This window comes from Arvicola amphibius, chromosome 9 (assembly GCF_903992535.2).
Source record: "Arvicola amphibius chromosome 9, mArvAmp1.2, whole genome shotgun sequence".
NCBI lineage: Eukaryota > Metazoa > Chordata > Mammalia > Rodentia > Cricetidae > Arvicola > Arvicola amphibius.
The window spans coordinates 109,160,542-109,183,269 of NC_052055.2; the positions used below are offsets into that span (position 1 = coordinate 109,160,542).

At 45.4% G+C, this 22,728-nt stretch overlaps 1 protein-coding gene across 1 annotated transcript in view; it reads right to left on the reverse strand.

Moving 5' to 3' along the window:
* The window catches only part of Arid5b (AT-rich interaction domain 5B), a 175,670-nt gene that overhangs the window by 39,986 nt on the left and 112,956 nt on the right, over nucleotides 1-22,728 (reverse strand).

The window sequence follows — 22,728 nt, forward strand, 5'->3', positions numbered from 1 at the left end:
ACACAGGGTTAGCCTGACTCCTGTGGGGATTGATTTTTTTTTTTTTGGCGCGTTATTAAAGTCGTAGTTACAAATGACACAGGTGATGATGAACTTGGGCTGTTTGTGGGGTGCCCTGACTGCCCCCCACCAGCTCTCACATTCAGCTCCATCAGTCAGTCAAGTCCCGAAAATCTAAAACCAACCAACTCACTGAGTTGCCCATTAACCAACTCCAGACAAATGTGCGACCCACCCCCAATCTCTCTGGAGCTCTCAAATCACCCACATTTTTTATTACTTTGAGAACAGTTATGAAAAATCATATCTGAGCAACAGGAAGCCTCTTGTTATTCGTCTCACATGTACACATGAACACACACACATACATACATACATACATACACACGTTTAGCTAGTGACTTCAGAACATTTTATGTTGGACTCAATTTACATCCACGCTATTTCCTACTAATTTGTTTTTTTCTGCCATGGAGGAGTTTTACTGCCAGTGAAACTCAGTTAAGGCAACACTCTCTTTACAATCAGAGTGGCGCGCGTGGGCTAAGAAGCCGTTTCTGAAGGCTCAGGACCCTCTCTCCCAAACTGCAGATCTCATCACATCCTCCTTCCTCAAAATGCTGGCCTCCGAGTCCCTCCCAGAAAACCTGCCTGGAATTCTCCAGTATAAAGTCACACAAGCAAAATCAAGCAAAGAGAAAATAGACATTACCCATTCCAGTCGCCACACATCTGCCTGATTGACGCCTGTGCTTAGGAAAGTTCCGGCAGGGAACTGCTCCCCAGCCTCATCCCTGGAAGTCTGGACTTGCAGTGGATATCGGCTTCCTAGCTGCGAGCGAGCTCAGCGCCGCTCCCCTCCCCCCGGCAGCTCCATTACTCATGTAAACACACAGCAGTGACTAGCGCGGGTGTGTGGGATGGGCTCTGAGCTCTGAGCACTTAGGGGGAGCTGCCAGACTGGCAGGCAAGGCTCTGCTCTCTCCTCCTCCCTGGCTCGGCTTGCCGACTGCACCCAGCTTGTTGGTGGCGCTCCTGACCTCTGGCTCTTCGGTGGGAGCTCAGAGCCCAGTTCCGAGAACTCGCCACGGTCCACAGCCTGGAGCCAGGGTGTGGACTGTTTTGTTTAGAGGACTTTGTGTAGCTCGGAAGCTTTTTCACAATGACCCAAGTGCTGAGGCTTTAATGACTGCTAGGGGTAGGACGGACTTGCAAGTCGCCTTATCAAAATAACAGCCGGGCAATGAGCAGACAGAAGCGAATGGGGACTCAGAGGAGTTCTGAGAGGTGCCACTCAGCAGTCAGCAGAAACGGAACAATATGGCCTCTGTTCCCAGGCCTGTCACTGACATCTTTTCCACTCCTCGCATTTTTGAAAAGCACTTAAAACCTAAAAGGCATTTATTTCCAGAAAAAGCTTTCAAAGCCCGAAGGCCCCGTCTAAAGATGGAGCTCGCACTGAGCCGGGTTTTAAATAGCAAAGCAAAGGTTCCAAGAGCCTTAGGAACCGTCCCTAAACTGGGTCGATGTCCTTCGCCGTTTAGGCTGCTTCCAGAACCCAGAGACCCAGAAGATTTAGAGAACTACAAATTCAGTCTTGAGCAGAGGAACAGGTTAGAATTAGGGTTAGGGTTAGGGTTAGTTTTGATCACACCACTCTGAACTGGGGTCTTAGCTTCTTAATTGGTGAAGCGCTGGAATGTCCTAGGGACAAGTGGGCCAACCCAGCATTGCTGACCACACAACTACAAATCCTTCTATGTCTTTGTCCAGAAGTACTCGAGCTATACATTTATTTATTATTATTATTTATTTATTTATTTATTTATTTTGACAGGGGTATTGTTATACCTGACTGGGCTGTCTTTTAGGGTAGGCCATCGGATTCACCTCTCCTCTGAATAACATTAGCAAGGTAGCATTGTGCAACCTGACTTTGTTGGATGAACAAATGACTAATGGCACACAAATGCCCACACACTCCTCACATCCTCCTGAGAGGAACCTGCCAATAGGATCACGTGATACATGTGTCACCCTGGGAACCTTTACACTTTACATCTGATGCTGGTGGCTTGAGGTGACACCAGAAGAACAAGGACGAGCCCAAGGTTTTGGGCTCTTGACGACTGGTCAAACCATTGCCTTAACCGTAGCCTTATCCCTCCCCCCCCCCCACAGTCACAAACCATCAATGAGCCAGGGGCAGGGAGCATGAAGAACTGGCGGCCAGTCCTCCATAATGCAACAGAAGACCTTTTGGACTCTTAATACAACCCCCTCCCCCTAGAGCTTTCTCCTGGGCTTTATCTGTTTCCCTTTATGGCAGAGAAAAAAGCTGTTCTCTAGACCAGTGATACAAAGTGAACGCCCTGTGGTGTAGTGGTGGAGCGAAGTGGAGCTTTGCGTTTCATTCCCTCACACGAGGAAACATCCCCCATACCTTCTAGCCATCCTAGCTACTATGCTTGCTCCCTTCTGGGAGGTCAGAACCAAAACCAAGATCCTGAGTCTCCACCTATGTGAGCCCTGGCTTTAAGGACGAGTAAAGCTTTTCTTTTTCTTTTTTTTTTTTAATTAATTAATTTATTTATTTATTTATTTTGAGTAAAGCTTTTCCCTCACCAGTTCCCCATAAAGCAAAAGACTCTGTAAAGCTATCCACATTACAGCTGCCTTCACTTGTACACATAGCTGGGAACCCAGCGTAGTCCTGGATCCTCAGAGGTCAGTAAGCGGTTTTGTTGTTGTTTGTTTATTTTAAGGTTTTATTTTGATACTGGAGAGATGTCTCAACATCCTCAGCACCCACATCCCTCCTGTAACTTCAGCTCCGGGAGATCTAATGCCCTCTTCTGGCCTCTGAGGGACTTGCGCTCTCTCATACACCTACTACCCACAGGAGATCTCTGATAGACCAGCAGGACCTCTTAACCACTGAACCATCTCTCCAGCCCCTCAGTAATTGTGCTTTGCACGAATGCCTTCAATAGAGCCTTTCTTCCTTGATACTTCCCGAGGGCCAGCCATGACTCTGCCCTCCAATAGTAACTAAAACTCACAGCCCACCCAGGAGGTCAGCACCGTTACTATTCTCCCCATTCTACAGATAGTTAAACTGAGATAGTGAGGAAGTCAGCGACCTCAGACCATACACCTGATTATCAGCAATGGGTTTGCCACCTGGGAGATTGCCATTTTCCCAGGACCCTGGTTCTTCCTGAAGTTCTTTCTGTGGGGCACCTGCAAGCTCACATATTCACCCCACCTCTTACTAAGTACACAGATTAACCCTGACAACAAGCTTTCACCAACCAAAACCACTCTCAAACACTGTCTACTTCTGCAAGCCTAGCATGCATCCAGCCTCTCCTGGACCCCCAGCGAGCAGGGGCCCCTTCAGTTTTGACTAAGCAGTGGGGACAAGACTCCCATTCAACCCATTAAAGCCACTAAAACGTGGTCAAAGCGCCATACCCATGACCCTTTTACAGTGGGGGCTTCTGGCTGACGAGTGAAAGACTTCCATGGTTGAAATGAACAGAAACTCCTTTTCTCTCCAATTGTCCCTCTGTCCATCTTCCTGAGGGCCAATTAACGAGTGCTCAGTTTGAGCAGAGGCAGCCACTTCTACAGACTGCTGTCTAATCCCTGCTTTGGACATTGTTTTCTTTTGTTAACCTTTTCTTATCAGTGAAAGACAGTCTGTCTTCCTGACAACAGAGGACAACTGTTTGCTGTTATTCTTTTCTGCTCTTAAAGGGTCTGTTTATTAAAAAATAAATAAATAAATAAATAAATAAAAGTAGGTGTTTGCACGTCTTCACTTCCACTATGAGTTCAGACAAGCTACGTAGTCAGGTCTCTCAGGAGTGGGAGACTCAGCCCAGATTCTTAAAATAATACTAATAAAACAAAGGATATGTAACCACTTACTGGCAAGCTGGCAAGGCCAATGCTCTTGGCTTAGATGTTGCTTCTCTCTCCTTCCCCCACTTTCTGCTGTGTTCTTCCTGTTGTTATGGCCAAATCATGGCTGTCGATTTTTTTTTTTTTATTTTTTAAATACCGCTTATGCTCTTGGAGTCCCACAAAGACACACAGCCCTAAAAACTGGACTGATTCATAACCAAACCAACAACTTTTTCTTGCCATTTTGTAGAAGGGCTTTCTCCTCCCCCCAACGCGGCCATAGAGCCCTTAGAGAAGCTCTTTGTGAGATACATAGTGTCTTCCTCGCCTGGAGGACCTGGAAACAGGAAAGGAAACACCAAACATCATTTTTTTAAGAGCGGACCCCCAGGGGTCAGAGTCTACAGGAGGTGAGCAGAGCATTAGCTCTTCACATTTCTCAAGTTGCGAGTGTGTATTTTAAATATGAGCTAGAAAGCAAAACCCGCTGGGGGATGTCTTAAGTACTGGCCAGAATGGTATTGTTCTATGCCCCTTCCCCGTTCCGGATCGTATGCAGCATTTCTGTAATGCCTTTCCTCTGAGGACAGCGAGGTGCTGGGACTTTTTCTTTACAGACAATAATCTTAAAATACCCTGGCAAGTTTCAGCATGGAGTATTGCTCTTTCTGGAAAAAGAAAAAAAAAAAAAAAGAAAAAGAAAAAACCCTACCCTGATTTAGTTATCGTTTACTGTGTTCTATTTTGTTCTATTTTCAATGTTTCCCTTCTGACTATTTAGAAACTTCCTCTTTCGGTCTAGCAAAAATAGGATGAATGTTTTCAGTTATTAATGTATGAGTCAAAGATGTAGAAACCAAGACTGGCAGAACACTTGATCAAAGCCACTCCTAAAATTTATGGGTGGTAATAAAAGAAAGGCATTTCGAAGATAATCTCTTACAGAATTTCAGTTTTTAAATACTTGGGGGGAAAACAAAAACAGCCTAAAAGCTCTCGGCCCCCATCGTGGCTTTACTATTGAGCCAACATTTTAACATAAGAATTCATAAATGATTCCCTGAGATTTTTTTTTCCCCTTCAAAGCCCAGTGTCATTCTTTGGAGGGCATGCTTGTTCTCCATGCCTATTTACGAGACTGAAGTTTTCTGTGAATTGACAAAACGTGGTTGCCACGTCAAGTTAAGACTTTTCAGTTTATTTTTATTCTGGTTTTCTCTAAACAATCCTCCACACCCAGCAGAAAACCCTTGAGAAGCACGTGAGCACCTCAGGGCCATTCACAGGTACAGCGTGGTCTTACAGGAACACTTCAACTTTAATTGACGAAGGGGGAATGGCAATTAGAGCTGGACGTTACTCTAATACTCGGTAATTTCGCTGACAGTTCCTTCTAGAATTGTTTCCCTCAATAAAAACATTAGAAAGGAGAAACCTAAAGATAAGGGCCCAGATTCTAGGGCCAGATTTAAAAGCTATCACTTTTAAATGCCACCAAGATCGTATCGCTGGGAACCACCGCAGGTCACATGACCTGGATGAGTCGTCTTGTGGTCACACTGGTCTCCTGGAAGACTGGGCTGAGTTCCTAGGTGCTGCAGTCCAAGTCATAACCCACCTTGCTGCCACTCACTATAATTAGCATTCCCGCTGAACCCTGGGCTCACGGGATCCATGTTCCTCCATTTCCCCAAAGGATGAGTGGTTGTTTTGTTAGAAAGAGGAAGAGAAAATAAGCAAATAAAAATAAAGCTGGCCGAATGACACCTAAACTACTTTGGCACTTTGCCAGAATTACCCAGACCACTGCACATCACGGCTTAGAGGCTGAGAGTGGAATAGTTGACTGTCCCCCCACCCCCCTCTACCTGGACCGACATCCCAAACAGTCGGGGACTTCACTGACTGCTCAACCAACCATGTAAGTAAACACTCCTGCAGTCTCATCCAAAACATGCCCCGGTCTTACTCACTCTTGGTTCATACTCCTGAATGCCCGGGCATTGTTAATATCTCCGATCAGCGAATTAGTAATTTCACAGGCATGCGATTTGCATAGCTATTTCCTGATACACCCTCTCTCTTTCTGCCCTGGAGGTCTTCATTTCTCAGAAACACTTAACAACACAGATTATTTCACTTTGGCCCTTCCCCCACCCCATAAATGGAACAGGGCTTGCTAGCTCATCTGTATTGCTAATTGGTTGGAGAGCATGTGACTCCCAAGTACTCTCCTGCCTTAAAACAAGCCAGGCTTTTCTGTAGTCAGGGTTTATCATTCGAAATAAGCTGGTTTATATCTAGTCTTGTTTCCCTGGGAGACAGACACAAATGATCATATATGATTTGGATATGGCATAAAATCATCATGCGGCTTCTCCAACCCCCAAGTGTACGATCACAAGAAGCCGAGGAAGAAGAAACGGAATGTGAGAGTTTCTTACCATCCTTGCCAGATCTTGCACAGTCTCACATCCTCCCTCTTGTCTGGGTTAGCCATTCCCAGGGCCTTGAGAGGAAGCTATCCCCAGTGGAGGAGTCTGTGGGCACACTCAGGGGTGGCAGAAGTGCCTCAGAGTTGTCTGGGAAAAATTCAGTTCTCAGGTAACAGGTTAGTTGGTTCACTAAGGCCTGGATTGACCCAGGCCTTTAGTTTTACTCGGTTTCCCCAAGGTTCGGGAACCCGTGCAAAGACTCTTCCGCCTCAGAAAGTCCCAGACTCTTTAGAGAGATACAAAGACAGAGAGGACACTCGTGTGGATAGCTGGGTCCAGGGTAGTGACTGCACGACTTAGGCCTTCATGTTGAACACAGCCTCTGGCTCCCTGTCCTCATCATCGCAACAGACAGACTTCTCCGCAAGTACTGCTGTGATTCCAGCCCCCATGTGATCATGCACACATACTGTCCCTCCTTCCAGATGCCAAGGGTCCAGTGGGCTATTTCTTGACAGCCTGGAGTCCACAGTGGAGGACACACATGCACACACACGCACACACACACCACACACACACTTTACAGTTAGAAAAAAAAATGTACTTTTTCAACCCTGTGTTGTACTTTTCCTAGGAAATCAGTTTTTTCCATCTTTTGAAAAACATTAAAATAAAACACAGATTAAGCCCATCTTAGCATGTTACCATTAACGAGAATGAATCACAATTTAATATTATTGTCTGTTTATTGTTTCAGGCTGTTCAAGCATCTGCTGTGGACATGCTTTTGAAGGACATTTTAATCTCCACAATTTCTGAAGGTTAGAAAGGCAGGCCCTCAAGAAACAGAGAATGGATTTTTTTTTTTGTTTCTCTCTTCCTATTTCTTTTTTGATGACAACACAATAAACAAGCTCATTCCCGCCTATGATTGATATGCTCTGAGGTACTCCGATTGAACACAACTACGCTGAACTGAAAGCTACAGTTTTGCATTGAATGGCTTCACCAGGCATAGTCAAGGCGAGAGCACATTTAGACTCACACGAAAACGCAACATTCTCGTTCAGCTCTCTCTCCAGGTTTGGAAATGAGATTGTCCATTTTCAACACCGAAGGCAATTGATTTGCCAATTTCATAAAGAAAATGTTTCCCGCTGGATGGAAACCAGGGCTTTTTATGTTGTTTTGTTTGCTTGTCTGTTTCCTTTGTGTTTACATGGCTTAGCATGGATATGTTTAAATCATTACAGACATGGATGAATACCCTAGGAGAGACAGTTTAGTTCTTAAATCCAAGCAACAAAAACAAAAGGATACAGTCCCATCTTCTTTTAAAAGACGTCCAAAAAGGGATTTGTATTGAAGGTACAGTTCTCAGTTTCTTTATGCTATCAGGAAGTGTAATCTAACACATAGTGTTGTTCCCTTTTAAAGAATAAGGACATGAGTTCAATCCCTAGGATCCACGTGGTAGAAAGAGAGAACTGACCCTCGCCAGTTGGTCTCTGGCTTCCACAAGTGCTTGGTGGCACATAACCTCACAAATAAAAATGTAATAATTTTTTTTAAATAGGGAGGGCCGATGGCTCAGTTGATAAAGTACTTGCTACACAACTATGAGGGCTTGTATCTCCATACAAGGACCCCCGGACTCATGTGCAAAACCCTACACAGTGGTGTGCACATACGGTTTACTGCTGGGGAGGCAGAGACAGGCAGGTCCCTGGGCTGAGCCAAGTCTAACTGGTGAGCCCAAGTCTCAAGAAACCAACAAATAAAAACTAACACCCCAGGGTGGACAGCACCCAAAGATGAGAAAGTGAATTGTTGTCTGTCCTCGGCATGTACGCATATACACCGGCTTCTACACCCAGAACACGTACACACACCTGTACATAATATCTCTGCCCCAAGATGACTACCACTCTTGGCTATCTGGCATCCTGAGATGTTTTCTTCGGGTAAATCTGTCTGAGGCAGCAGGATGCATTGAGAAACACGTTCATGTTCCCTGAGCTTCCTCTAAGGAGTTCCAAGTACCATCATCCTGCATAGTCAGTTAAAAAAAAAAAAAAACCCTTCTGTGGTACCAAAGCTCTCACTGACTGTGTAGATGGGAGTGGGAACTGCAGGACAGAAGGGCCAAAAGGAGAAGAGAAAGGAGCCCGCCATGCAGTGCAGGTGCAGAGGCAGCAAGGCCTCTAATCCCCCAGGGATACATTAACCAGGGCCAGGTGATTATGACTGGGCTGGGCCATCTGGAATGCTCAGACATGGGAAATGATCATATGTGACACAGGAGACCAGCAGGGCAGATAGCAGTGGAAACCATACCACCACCACCACCACCACCACCACCACCATCAGCATCACCATCATCATCATCGAGCAGGGTGAAGCTCCACCCTGTCAGTAGAAGGAAAAACATTACTCTTACATGAAAGTTGCTGCATCCAATACAGTCAACCACAGCCACGGGTGTCTGCGAGCCCTTGAAATGCCACGCCCACGCTGAGGTGTACTTTTTGTATGAAATGCACATTGGTTTTCACCAGGTGGGTCAGAAAGCAAAGGATCTCACTGTCAGCGTTTTAAATCAAGTACATACTGAGAGGATAACAATATTTTGACTAGTCTAATGGACCGACTAAGATATATCATCAAAATGAACTCCATATTTCCCTTTTTTAAGAGGCAGGTGGCTTGTGTTATCTTCTGCACAGGCGATGCTGGTTTGGACAACAAGTCAATGTCAGGATCGTGGATGTGTCCTTGGACATGACTCAAGCAAACCGGATCGACATCTGAAGTTAGAACAACTGGCAAGATCTCAATTTAAAGTTCTGGTAAAATACAGAGCTATATTCGCTGTGACAGGACAGTTATGGACAGATGTTAGTAACCTAAAATTTGCGGATGCTGAACTATCTGTAAAGTTCAAAACTGGTAGTTATTGGCTCAAGGCTGCTAAATGCCCTGTTGAGGTTGTTAGCACATTAAGTGCCTTAGCAAAGGTAGGAAGTGCAAACAGATTGGGGGGGGAGGAGGAGGGGAGAGAGGCTCTGACTCTTTATGAATATTTTCATGTGTTGACAACATAAGCTGGGTGTATTGTAAGCCTTTTTAATCATGCAGTGCAGACGCGATATGAGAAAATAGAATTTGAGTGGTTTGGGCTAATCCTAAGTAGAAATTTCCTGACCACAAATTGTTGAATGAGTTTGCAGTCCAACTGTGTTTGCCTTTTAGAGATTTGGTTTGAAAGTAAGTAGAGGGGTCAGATATAGTCAGCCCCCCGAAGGCAAGAACGTGACCTTCTTGGCACGGTTCAGATGCCTCAGGTCCCACAGCCTCACATGATGCATTGCCAATAAGCGCAGAGAAGTTGGACAAAACAGAGGGGTTTTGATTCTAGGAGCCATAGAGGAGGTGAGAACTTTCCCCAGTCATCCTTAGCATCGAAAGGACCACAGAGAGACCAGCAAGAGGACCGTGTGGCGAAGGACGGGGTCCTTGCTATGCAAGGCTGGTGACAAAAGTTTGATTCCTGGAACCCACATAAGGCTCAATGGAGATTATCAGTTCTACAGAGTTGTTCTCTGACCTCTACCCGTGTGCCCACAACACGCATCGTGCATACGTGTGCACACATACACTTAGGAAGAAAACAACAATAGAGAAAAAGGCCACCAGACACTGTTCTGATGGTGGTTGCCCAACACCAGTCTAGCCTAGCATCATCCCCTTCTTCCACATACCCTGTCACCGGGTCTGAAGTAAGAGTCCCCTCCCTCTGTCTGGCCTCTGCAACAGCAGCCATGCAAAACAGTAGCTAGCTACAAACCAATCTCTAAATATAAGGAGACAATAAATGCTACCCACTGTCCTAGACTGAGCCCCTCTTTTTATTTTAAAAGACCACCCTGCTTATAACACACAAGGGCAGTGATGTTGGCGAGGGAAATAAATACAGGAAGTATTTTTCTTTCTCCGATGATGAGAGCTGCTATTACAGCATCCAAGGCAGTTAATATGCAGAGGGCTGAAGGCCAAGACTAGTACAGCATCAACAAAACACACACTGGATAGTGCATATTTTACTGTAGGGTACTTATAAGGTAATTGCTTTTAATGACTTTTTTTGGTGGGTTCAACCCCCCCCCCCCCGTGCCATTAGGCAGCCCATCCGAGAGACTTTGGTATGTTTGTGATATCTAACTGTAGAAGAAATTATCTTTGTCCCCCAAACTCTTTTACAACACATGACATGCATATTTCAGCGTCCTTATAAGCTCAGGACCAATTGTCAGTACATGGTTATCTAATACACAGGGTTGCCATTTAAAAAAAAAAGCCTCCTTATTTGGGCAAAAGTCCTTGTCTGTATCAGTCTGTCTGTGTTTCGTCTCAGAAGAAATTTATTTGGATTATTCGCTGTGCAGGAAACCCAGAGGCTGCAAGTGTGGCAATCGAAAGGCAGAGAAATAAATCCCTAGCAAGTTAAAACACTTAGCTTGTTATTAGAACCATTTCTAGCTTTGTTAGCCTTAAGCAAACTCTCCATCGCCCTCTTGTGGTAAATCGGTATGATGCAGCGGAATGACCACAAAACCCCGGACCGAGAAAGTTTAGTCAAATACAAGGTAGAGCATTTATCGCGGAGGGAAGCAGGTGGGAGCCATTAACTTTAGGCTGCTTTAGATGCATTATCATTTATTTTTACAAGGTCTCCTTCATGGTGTCAGGTGTGGCAGGGTGGGGGCTGTGGGGCTTAAAGAATGTAAGTTAGAACAATGTATTCCCAGAACATAATGGAGTCACTGTATCGATGGCCATAGCTATTCTGTTTTGTAGCCAATTGATTTTAATGAGTTTTATAACCTTAAAAAAATCATGCCCACATTGTAAAGGTTCCTTCATAGCCAAAAATAGGCTGATACTCCAACTGGTGTGGAATTACAGGAACCAACGAAAGATGTCTGAATAACTCCCTAATATGGAAGAAAAACCATTAAAAAAAAGGCCAGTTCCATTTGTTTCTAACAATAGGCAGTATAGAGAAACTTGGAATTTATAAGACAAAGCAAAGGGATAGACTATTCTATTCCATGCCATCTAAAATCACAATAACAATAATTTCTAAAATTCGAAGCCCAAATTCAATAATCAGTTATGCAATTGGGTGTTTAATTTGATTTTTTTAAAATTTCATTTCAAATTTTTGTTGTATGATTTGGGACAGTTTCCTGTTGAATAGGCCAGTGTGCCCCCCTCGCCCCCACCAAAGCAAACAAACTTGGTATTAAAACAAGCTGAGCAGCTAAGAGAGAAGCTGGGGGAGCCAAGGCTGCAGAGCCCAGAACATTAAAACCAAACCCCCTTGCCTCCCATCACCAGCAAAGGCACCGGTCCCCCAGCCATTTGATAAGAAAGCAAATGAAACCACTTCTCCGCCCAGCGTGAACCCGAGCGCTCTGTCATTCCAAGATGATTTTAGGAACAGATTTCTCTTGACTTGGCCTTGAGTCCAGTTCTGCAGCAACAGTTGTGTGTGTGTGTGTGTGTGTGTGTGTGTGTGTGTGTGTGTGGTGTGTGTGTGGTGTGTGTGTGTTTGTCTTTAAATGAACAAAATCTTTAAAGTAATTTTACTATAAAATTAAACAGCTGTGCCTCCTTCAGCAGAACATGACCGCTCTTATTTTTGTGTGTGCCCTTATGCAAGCCCAAACTACCCTTTCTTTCATGTCCTTTATTTTAATTCCAAATGAATTCTCTAGCTAGCTTTGTTTAGCTTTTACGAAATAATAATAGAGGAGGGGTGGTATTTGCTGGCCTCTGATGCGCATCTACTTTTAAGCACAGGCGTTTGCACACAGGCCTCTCGCTCAGAGGGCTTTTGTTTAATTCCTATTATGGTAGGAAATATGATATTCTGCCCCCAGTAGAATAACAACCCTGCGTGGTGGAAAGATGGACGTGTCTGTGGAGGGAGGTGTCCTCTGCTGATTCTGCAGATGAGAAAACTGAACAGCTTCAAACGGAGGGGCGTAGAGCAAAAAGTCCACAGAGGCTGTGATTAAATTTAGAATTTGACTTCTGGCCCAGGTCTCGAACCAGAACCATGTGAGGGCTCTCATTCTTTGGGAGCAACAGAAGAACAATCTGAAAACATTCTTTTGGCATTATTAAGCATTGCTCCGGGCTCCGGGAAGTGGGGGCGGGGGCGGGGCCTGGACACAATACCGAGCTTCTAGGTGTCACCCGTTTGTGACGCTACAGGTTTGGAAGACTTGATCTAGGCTGCCTGTATTCTAGGATCATGCCAAGGCTCCAAGGGTTCTAGGTTTGAGGGTTCCTGTAGATACGTTGCTCTAAAATGCAGAGCCGGAGAGACCGGATAAGACCTGAAATGTGGGGAGCCGCGCTTGGCAGATCTGCTGGATTGAAGCCAAAGACCACAGCGAGGAGTTGGTGGAGCCAAGGCTCTGTGTCTCTTGGGTTCTTCTGGGTCATTTACAGTACAGAGCAATGGAATCCCACAGCTTAAAGAGCTGGGAAGATGGGATGGTTCATTTTGAAAAGCGTTCGCTGAGCAAGCTTATGTACCTGAGTTTTGATCGCCAGAGATCAGTTTCCAAACTGGGTAGAGTGGTGACCATGACCTACCCTACAATTCTTCCCGCTCTTCTCCAGCTGTGTGGGAGTGACTCTGTCCACCTCCCTCAGGTTTCTTCTGCCCATGACACAAGGCACCTTCACAGTAGATACTTAACAAATGGTTGTGGAACACCATTTTGTATCGGGTTTTGAAACCAGTGTCTGACACTTAATATGAGCTTCAGCATCCTTTACTAAAAGATTCAGAATTTGTATTTATGTGTATGTGTGTATGTACGTGTGTGGGGGGGAGTGTGGTGCCCTCAGAGGCCTGAAGAAAGCATCAGACTCTCTGGAGCTGGTTACAGACTCTCTTACAGGTGGTTGCCAGCCAGTCATGGGTGCTGGGATCTGAACACAGGTTCTCTGCAAGAGCGATAAGTGCTTTTAACCAACCGTCTTCCCAGTCCCCAGCATGGTAGGGAAAGCAGACATCTTTAAGGAAAGAAAAGTGGCAGGGCTACCCTTGGCAGCTCACCTTTGTTGCTTCAACGCCTCCCCTCAGTCAGGAGCACCATCAATTAGGGGGAAGTGTGCACAGCCCCCACAGAGATGCCTGCAGGTCTAGGAAGCCTCTACCCTAGGAAAAGCCAGGACACTTAAGAAAAGAAGAAAATGTTTTTATGGCGGAGATGTCATACTGTGAGGGCTTTTAAAGACCTCCATCTCCACAAAGCTGCATTAACAAAACGTTCTTGCAGATGTCAATCTGGGCACATTGATAATGTTGAAATGAAATTGAAATTCCAATAAAGATCTTTAAAACAACGATCAATAAAACAGGAGACTAATCTGTGCTCAAAAGTTCCCAGTAATGGGATCGGCTAGAAATTTCCCAAATAATGCTTTTATCTTGATTGCAAAATAATCCCCTGTCACAAAAAAAAAAAGCAAGGCGAATCAAGGTAGCAAACTGTTCAGTGGGAATTAAAATGTCACGCTTTACATGGGATAAAGCGTCGCAATCACCGGAGAAACACACATTGCAAATGTGTTAACACAAAATTACATACATCCCTTAATTATATAAGCACATAGCTCCCGAATAACGCATTAGCGAAACGTGCCGGGCTGTGGATGGATATACACGTAGTCGCTTTAGTCCAGAAGGGACTGGAACTAACTTGGCTTTGTCAAGCCAGGGACAGCGAGCGCTGTTAAACTGAGAGGCAGTGGCAATTAAAAGGAAACATTAGCGAACAGGAGACAATTGAGGAGAAACTACAGTGAGCCTGTGTTCTGTCACATGCCCTTCCCAAACGTTAAATAACCATTCATTGTCTGCTTTGTCTGGCACCCATCCCAGGTGTGTTCCACGCTATCTTAATTTAATAATAAGAAGCTGCTACACCCATTTTGTGAAAACACACACACACACAGAGATGACAGTATATCTGATTATGTTTACAAGCAAGGGGACACTTTCTTGAAATTCAGCATAGCTCTTTCAGTACTGTTCACCTTATTTAAAATCCCCTTTGGAGTCAGTTTCTGAAAAATTATGTGTGTGTGTGTGTGTTTGTGTATGTGTGTGTGTGTATGTATGTGTGTGATCTTTTCATTCCATTCATGTGTCTCCCACTGGTGAAGTTAAGATTGCTATTGGATGCCCAAGTCTCACAAGAAAGCAGGTAGGGACGACCTTGAGTGCAGGTGGCTCTCCAGATTCATGGTGTCGATTAAGCAACTGTACAATCACGAGCCACTTGTCAACTCTCTCCGGGGTAAGTTTACCTGCTTACTAAAAGGGAGGGCTTGTTTGTTGTGCTATCCTCACAGATTATGATACAGAAAGAATACGGATGAAGCAAGACGGGACAGCGTGCCATGGACTCCAGCTCCAGTGAGTGGCAGAGGTCATTATTATCACAGTGATAAGCAGAGACACGTTTGGAAGGAACACATCACATTGAATAGTTCAGAAGCCAAGAGTTGGCTGAAGAGAGGTATGGATGACCGGGAGACCCCTCCTGGTCCTTCAGCAGAGTTTAGCATCTTGCAGCTTTAAGGAAGAAAAACATAAGTACATGGAGACAGTATCATTTGTTGTGAGCATCGACGTGCCTTTCCAGAAGCCGTAACGTGAGACTGTCTACAAAATAAGATTTCTCCTGACTGGACTGATAAAAGATGAGCATGTGTGTCTGGTGAGGAAAAAGAAGGGCCACATATGTAAGCACGGCCCAAAGACGTCTACACTGGGGAGGAATCCCCTACGTCTAAAATCACCGCGCAGAAGGTCCTGTGCATGTCAGGACAAACCGACAACAAATCTAACATGCTTAAATAGAGTGAGCAGCAAAGAGAGACAACCTGTTGGCTGCAGCAGTGTTAGTAGTGATTTGCAGATCATTCGGGAAGGCTGAGCTTCAGTTAAGGGTCAACGTTCTCTGGGATCTTTCTCTAGAACATTACTATAAGCCAGATCATTAGCTTGTGTGTGGCAAAAGAGGAGAACAGAACCAACCTCTTTACAAGTCAGGACAGTCACAGGGCAGAAAGGAATCAAGGGCCTTTATTTCTGCTCACCAACCCAAGGTTCAACTCTCGTTTCTTAGTCCCAGCTTTCAGTGAATTGCTGTCTGCTGGAATGTCAGCCTGTAGCTGACTGTGCTATTACAGCTGGTGATAAAAGAATATACTGTAGTTCTTGACTTTAAGTCCTTGCTTTTTTCATTGATTTTTGGCTAAGTATTCCCTACTCACCAGGTCTCAGTTCTGATATCTTGGAAATGACAACCTCATTACACAAGAAGGGGATTTATGGACCAAGTAGGTCTAGTCGGCTTATTCATTTGGCACAGTTAAACACAGAATGTCAGTTGAAGGGTTGGGGGAGTAGTTCAGTTACTAAAGTGCTTGCCATGCAAGCATGAAAGCTGAGTGCATTTCCCAGCATCCATGTGAAAGCTGGGCTCACATCTGTATTGAGTATTAAGGGTCACATCTGTAACCATAGTGCTGGGCGGGGCAGTGGCTGGAGACAGCAGACAGATCTCTGAAGCTAAGGCAGCCAGGCTAATTAAAATTGATGTTGAGAAGAAAGCACCTTAGCCCCCCCTCCACACACACACAGCCAATGATAACTGAAAACTATAAGATTAGTCTGTTTTTTCTTTTTTTTTTTTATTGTTTTTAGAGACAGGGTTTCTCTATGTAACAGTTCTGGCTGTCCTGGAACTCACTCTGTAGATCAGACTGGCCTCGAACTCAGAGACTGGCCTGCTGGACATTAAAGGCATGCACCACCACTGCCCAGCTAGTCTAGCTTTTCTTAAAGACTCACAAATGTGTTATTCTGGGCTCATATTCTTTTAGAATTTTAAAAAATCACACTTACTTTTTATTGGAGGTGGGCTCACATGCTACGGCACCTATAGAGATCAGATAACCTGGGGGAATCAGTTCTCTTTTTTCTACTATGTGGGTTCCCAAACTTAGGTCTTCAGGCTTGGGGACAGGCATCCTTCCCCTCCTCCTCCCTCCTCCCTCTTCCTCCTTCGGCTCCTCTTCTGTCCAGTATCTTTGCTCACCAGAGCTGATGACTGCTGATCAAGAGGCGGCTATGAGAGCCCCCAGACAAGCAGATATTTTCTCATGGGGACTCATTGATTAACTTAAGTTTTTTTTTTTTCTTTTTTTCTAGTGAGCTCAAGGTCGCAAGATCCTAAACCAAGCTCCCAGGGAAACTGCCTAATCAATCTTAGGAGACTTCTAGAATACCACACTAGCTCCTTTGTTAGTCACTTCTCCCCTTGCTGGAACAAAATACCTGACAAAAGTATATATTAAGGAAGCGAGGAGAGGGTTACATCCAGTCACAGAAGGAGGGTACATTCGGTCAAGGTGGTAAGAGAACTAGGCAGCCAGTCGCTTTGTGTCCTCAGTCAGGGAGCAGAGAGAGACAATTCTCCCTTGTCTGCAGTCTAGGACCCCAGACCATGGAATGATGGAACCGCATTTAGTGTGGGCCATTCCACCTCAACTACCCCCACGGGAATATCACCACGTTTGTCTCCTAGGTGTCTCTAGAGCCCATCAAGGTGACAGTATTAACGACTTAGACACATATCCACGAGGGAGCGCCTAGGCAGATTGCTTGAAGGGGAGAAAAATCTGTCCGATGCCACACAGAGATCCTTCTGGTCATGTGTGTTTTCCTCTTTGCAAGGGTCCCAGATATTTAGGACATTTGCATGTGTCTCTATGGTTCCCGGAGCAGATGGCCCCTTGCTTGGCTGCTGGGGGAGGGGGCATGTTTTGAACGTGGTATCAGAAACCCGTTCATCTCTGCTACAGCTTGAGCCATATTCGCTCTTCATTCAATTTTAGACCCTTTGCCTTCTAGATAGACTGCTTGATGGTTGCTAGGCAACTATTGTTGAACACATGAGAGGGCCATTAATTGGGTGAACATTATAGAACAAGACAAAACAAAACGGGGAGAAATTGTTTAAAACAGAGGACCCTACCACACTCAAGGTAGGAAATTTACTTCTCCTGTCCCTGCCCAGAACAGGGTGACAACAGACTGATGGCTTCTGTATGTCACTGGATAAGAGAAGTCACAAAAAAATAAATAAGTAAAATAAATAAAAATGAAGATTAGTGCTCTCTTCCGCTGCTGTGTTTCTAGCTGTCTCTCCTTGGCACCCCCACACACACATGTAAGTGGCCTTGTTACATAACAAAGCCTCACAAATAAAGTCAGAGGAACCCCTCTCCTTCAATCCGTTCTGCTCTTCCTGCCATGTGGCGCCTCTCTTTCCTTGCTTGTCTGCACATGTGTGTTTCATAGTCGCGTGTCCTCCGGGCAGGACAGCTCGTGGCTCATCAATTATTACATTGAGCTTCGGGACCCACTGAACTTATCACAGAACGATCATCTCTTTCTCTAACCCAAATGGAAACAAAAAGAACTTTTTTTGCTTTCCACATCAAAGGCTCTGCTTTTCCGCTGATGCCAAATGTTCTTCGTTTCTTACCAGTAAACGTACATTTCATTTTATAGCATGCCCCCCCACCCCCACCCCCCCAGACTTTCTTTTTGACATTCCAACATCATGACTGGCCACAAAGCCTTCCATAAATCAAAGCCAAACATTTAAAACTAAAGAAAGCTAGATTCTGTGGCAAGGAAATCTTGGTTGTCTGTTAATATTAAGTGGAAAGCCATGGATGAAGCCATGGAGGAATAACCTCATACCCTTTCCACTATGTGGCTCATATGGACAATTAATTTTCATATGTGTGTGTGTGTGTGTGTGTGTGTGTGTGTGTGTGTGTGTGTGTGTGATTCAGGGCTCCGATTGGTGTCACGCACGTAATCACTAGCCACTGTTCTTGCTGCTTTACTGACTCCCATTCCTCAGACCTTACACATGCACTGTATCTTGACTACTTTTGTCTTAGTTGTGCCTTCCCTCAGAAATTAATATGTAAAAATACCAAGGATAATGAAGTCTGACATACCCCAAAGAAGCTGTAAGTTAATCAGGGGAGAAAATGCTTAAACAAATTCATAAACAAGTAAGGTCCTCAGTCAAATCACCATTGCTTGGGACAGCCACAGAGACAAGTGGGAGAGGCCCGTGGGTTCCCTGGAATGGATAGCAGTTTGTGTGATGTGCAGAAGGGTTAGGGAGGTGGGAGGGAGGAAGAGAAAAAAAATGGCGGCTAGAGCGTCATAGCTGGGGATATTCTGGACAGACAGACAGACCCTAGCTAGTCCTCTGTGTACCTCCTGCCATGCCAGACAGTCCTATGAGCAGGCTTGCCGATCAGTCTGCAATCCTCTGCAGGTGTCTGATGCTAGGCACCTTGCCATCATTAAGTCCCCATGTGGTATCCTCTTGAGCTAGGTAGTGCCATTATTAACAATGTTAAAAAGGGAAATCAGAGACACAGAGACATTAGGAGCCCACAGGCAACAGTTGGTGAACAAGGCACCCCAGACCCACACTCCGTGGGGTTCCCCTTTACTCTTTTCTGTTGTTGAGACAGAGCCTTAGCTACCCTGGAACTCGCCTCAGACTTAAAGAGATCCTCCTGCCTCTACCTCAAAAGTGCTCGGATTAAAGGTGTGCAGCCCCGGACTCCCAGCCCTGGCTCTGTGCTTCTTGACGCCCCACAGCAACCGGCCTTGGCTTGGTCCGCAAGCAAGTGGGGGTTTATCTAAAGCAGAATGCAGTGGGGGCTGGCATTCCATGTAAGGCTGCTCAGGGGACACTATCAAGTAGTATTCCAAACTAAGACAGAATAAACCCAGCTTGCTCACGGTTACCTTGGATAGTGAGCTGCACACAGGGGACATGGTGATTCCAGTATGTCATGAGAAAGTCGTAAGTGGTATAAGGGAAAAAGCAAGGGCTCTGGGAGTGCCGCCAGGGCACTGACCTCACGGAGCCATGGGGAAAGATATCTGTGAAGAGTGGTGCTTCAACTGAGGTCTGCATGAGGGAAGGAGAAGCTGCTAGCCCGAGGGCTCAGCAAAAACATGCATGCCGACGTTTTGCCTCAGCGGAAGTTCCAGGACGTCATGGAAGTCCTGAATTTCCAGGTTTTTACAGAATCCAAAGCACCTCTGTCTTCTTACTGTGAGACAAAGGCATCACGGAGCGAGGTGCCTCAGCTCAAAAGCCTATGGAAGGAAAATTCAAGATGGTGGCACATGGTTTGGGGCCCAGATGTGGCGGTGTGGTGAGCAGCAACAGCAGAGAGAGGAAGAAAGTCAGTGCCTTAGCTACCTTGGGAGGAGGTGATTACTCCGTTCTCAGTTTCAGGACTCAGGTCACTGTCACTGTGAAGCAGGTCAGCCCCTGGTGGCTGGAGGATTCACCATATGACAAATCAGGAAGCAGAGAGCGAAACCAGAGCCAGCCAGCAGTAGCCTTTAAAGACACACCCCCCAGTTTCTGCCAGCTAGGCTCCGCCTCCTAGGGGCTCCACAGCTCTCCCAGACTAGCGCCACTAGGTGGAAGCAGTCAGTCCAAGTCCAGGGCATTCCAGATTTAAAACATAACACACAGACTATTTCTTTTTGCCTCTGTACTATGGATGCTAACCCCTGCCCAGAGTCTCCATCCTCCTGTGCCTTGTCAGGGTGACACAACCCTTCATTTGTATGCGTCATCTTAGATGACAAAAAGCTCACAATTATTTCTTTCCTATCTCTACCCCCGCCCCGCCCCGCCTCAGCCCACATTCAGCTCCTTCTGTCAAAGGAAGCTGCTGATTTTAATAGTTGATTCTTCATTTATTTGTTTTTCAGGCAGCAAACAATTTTTAATTAGCCTGTTCTTTATTAAGGACATGGAACAGGTTATTGGCTAGGTGCGTCTTTGGGTCTTCAATAGGAGTGAAGAAGACATTTTCAATGTGTGTGTGATGTTCTGGGGTTTAATTGATGTTAGTCAACAGATCTCGAGCAAATCTCCCCAAGTCCCATTTTTAAAGCCTGACTCAACTGACAATCCCACACAGCTGAAGGGGAGAGTGGGATTAATACATTAGTCACTGGCAACATGGGCCAGGCCCTGTTACATGAGTTCCAGTAAAATATTTGGGGAGTTATTAAAGAAAAATTAAAACTCTAGTCTCTGTCTACCAGACCTGACAGGAAGGATTCCCTTAGCTCCGTGACAGTATCTGTTCGCCATTATCACTGTAATTTAGGCGTCCCCACCCCGGAATGTGAGTGCCTGGGGTAACACAGTGTTACATTCTTTATTGCGCAGTCTGCGTTTCCTTGTGTGGGTTTGCTTCCACACAATGACACAGCTGTTAAGCAACAAATGTCAATTGGACATGTGTAAATGGATAGACAAACTGTCCTGTTCACCTGTATTTGCTCACACGTAACACAGAAAACCCAAGCACCAAAAGAGCCACAGGTCTCAATCCATGAGGGACAGAAGACCTTGGGGCCACGCTTTTTGGACTTCTCTCTGGCTAGGTGGTCCATAGACCAGGTCAGGGAATGGAGAGAAGTGCTCAGCAGTAGGAACCCCAATCAGTTGGTGTCTGAACCCCTCTGAAGCAGTGGAGAGAGGTACAAGGGGGACCTTATTAAGTCGCCAGCTTTTTGTGACTTGGCTATTTCCTCCTCACCCATTCCGAGGAACACAGGAGAGTTTGCGAGGTCTTTCCCATATGCAAATATCCATCTTGGGCTTTCATTTAATGAATGCCATTTTGGAATATATTTATCAAATATCTTAGACTACTTTTCCAAGCTGCCATTTAAATGCAAATCAGCTTCCCTGAGCTCTGGCTCCACTGGCCTGGGGTCAGCCTGCATGAGATGGCTTGTTTCGTTAGACACAGACAACTTCAAGGCTTTGTGTAAATACAGGAGCTATGGTGTGGCTCCTCGGCTTTGCAACGTGCAGTGGCACGCTCCAGAGACATCTGGCTTTGGTATGTTCTTTTAATTACTCCCGTGTTGTAATATCCGGCTGCTCTTGCGGGAGAATCAGCAGTGCAGGTCACCTAGCTTGTTTTAGGCAACAGGCAACAAATGGGGCTGAACAGCAAAACCCTAACTCGAGTGCTAACGGCCAAGCTTGTAGAGAAACGGCTAATGAAGGAAGGAAGGCAGGCAAATCTGAACCACCTTCCCTCAGAAGCCATTAGAAAAATGACCCCACATCTCCCCATTTCAAACTCTCTTTAAAGACAGTCACGTGAATCAGACCAGGACGACGTCACTGGATTCAGCCAGGGTGATAAATGGTCTCCTGACCGTGAGATTGGCTGATGGAAAAACGCAGCGGGAATGAATCACGAGATGTAAAGTTGAGAGAACTGCATGTGGTTCTCTCCTTAGAGGACACATTTTATTAAATATAATTTTATGCGACCGGCCACTGTATTGCCCGTTTAGTTGATCTGCATACACTATTGGAAGGTGTTTGTTGTTCAGAATGAAATTATACACTTTCTAAGCTAATACTTGATTCATCATCGTGCTTGTGGTCATTTCAATGGAAAGCTGTTATCTCAGGTGCCCAAACCTGTCTTCCTGCCCTTTAAAACACTGCTTCCAGGGCAGTTTCCAGCAGGATCTTTCTATACACCAAATGCTTGCCTGGTGTTTAGGCACTGTGTATTCTTAAGTCTCTTGGTACAGGGCCATGCTGAAGACTTTCAAAGTTCTGTCCAAGCAATCTCAGGTCAAAGCATGCAATGTACTGTGGGTGTTCATTTGCATGCATCTGGGGACAGAGTCAATATCTACCCATGGCAACTCTTCTAGATTTTTCTTCAATTCAATGGTCTGGTAGCTTTTGTACTCTTTAATAAGAACAATAGGACGTTAATCTCACTCTCAAAGGGGGGAAAGTCGAAAAATATAATTTTGTCAAATCTCCTTCAAAGGAATTTCTTCTCTAGCCTCTTATCTGTTCAGAGCTGCTTAAGATATGGGAGCCAATATCAATCAGGAAACATTTGACCCAAAGAGATAAAAGTCCGGAGGTATGGGCGCTTGATGAATGGCCTGCCCTTATCAGCTTGTAATTGCTAATATAAACCCAACAGAAAGGCTCCTTCCACCCTGCTTTCTGAACTAAGTCTCAGGCAAAAAGGAGAGGGGGGTGTCACCATTTAAGCACCAGGCACAGAGCATGCGTGACTCTTGCCACAGAGACAACAGGTGGTGGCTTAGCCAGATGGGGAGTCAGGTGTGCTCTCTGTTTCAACCTTTTGCCTCCTGAGCACA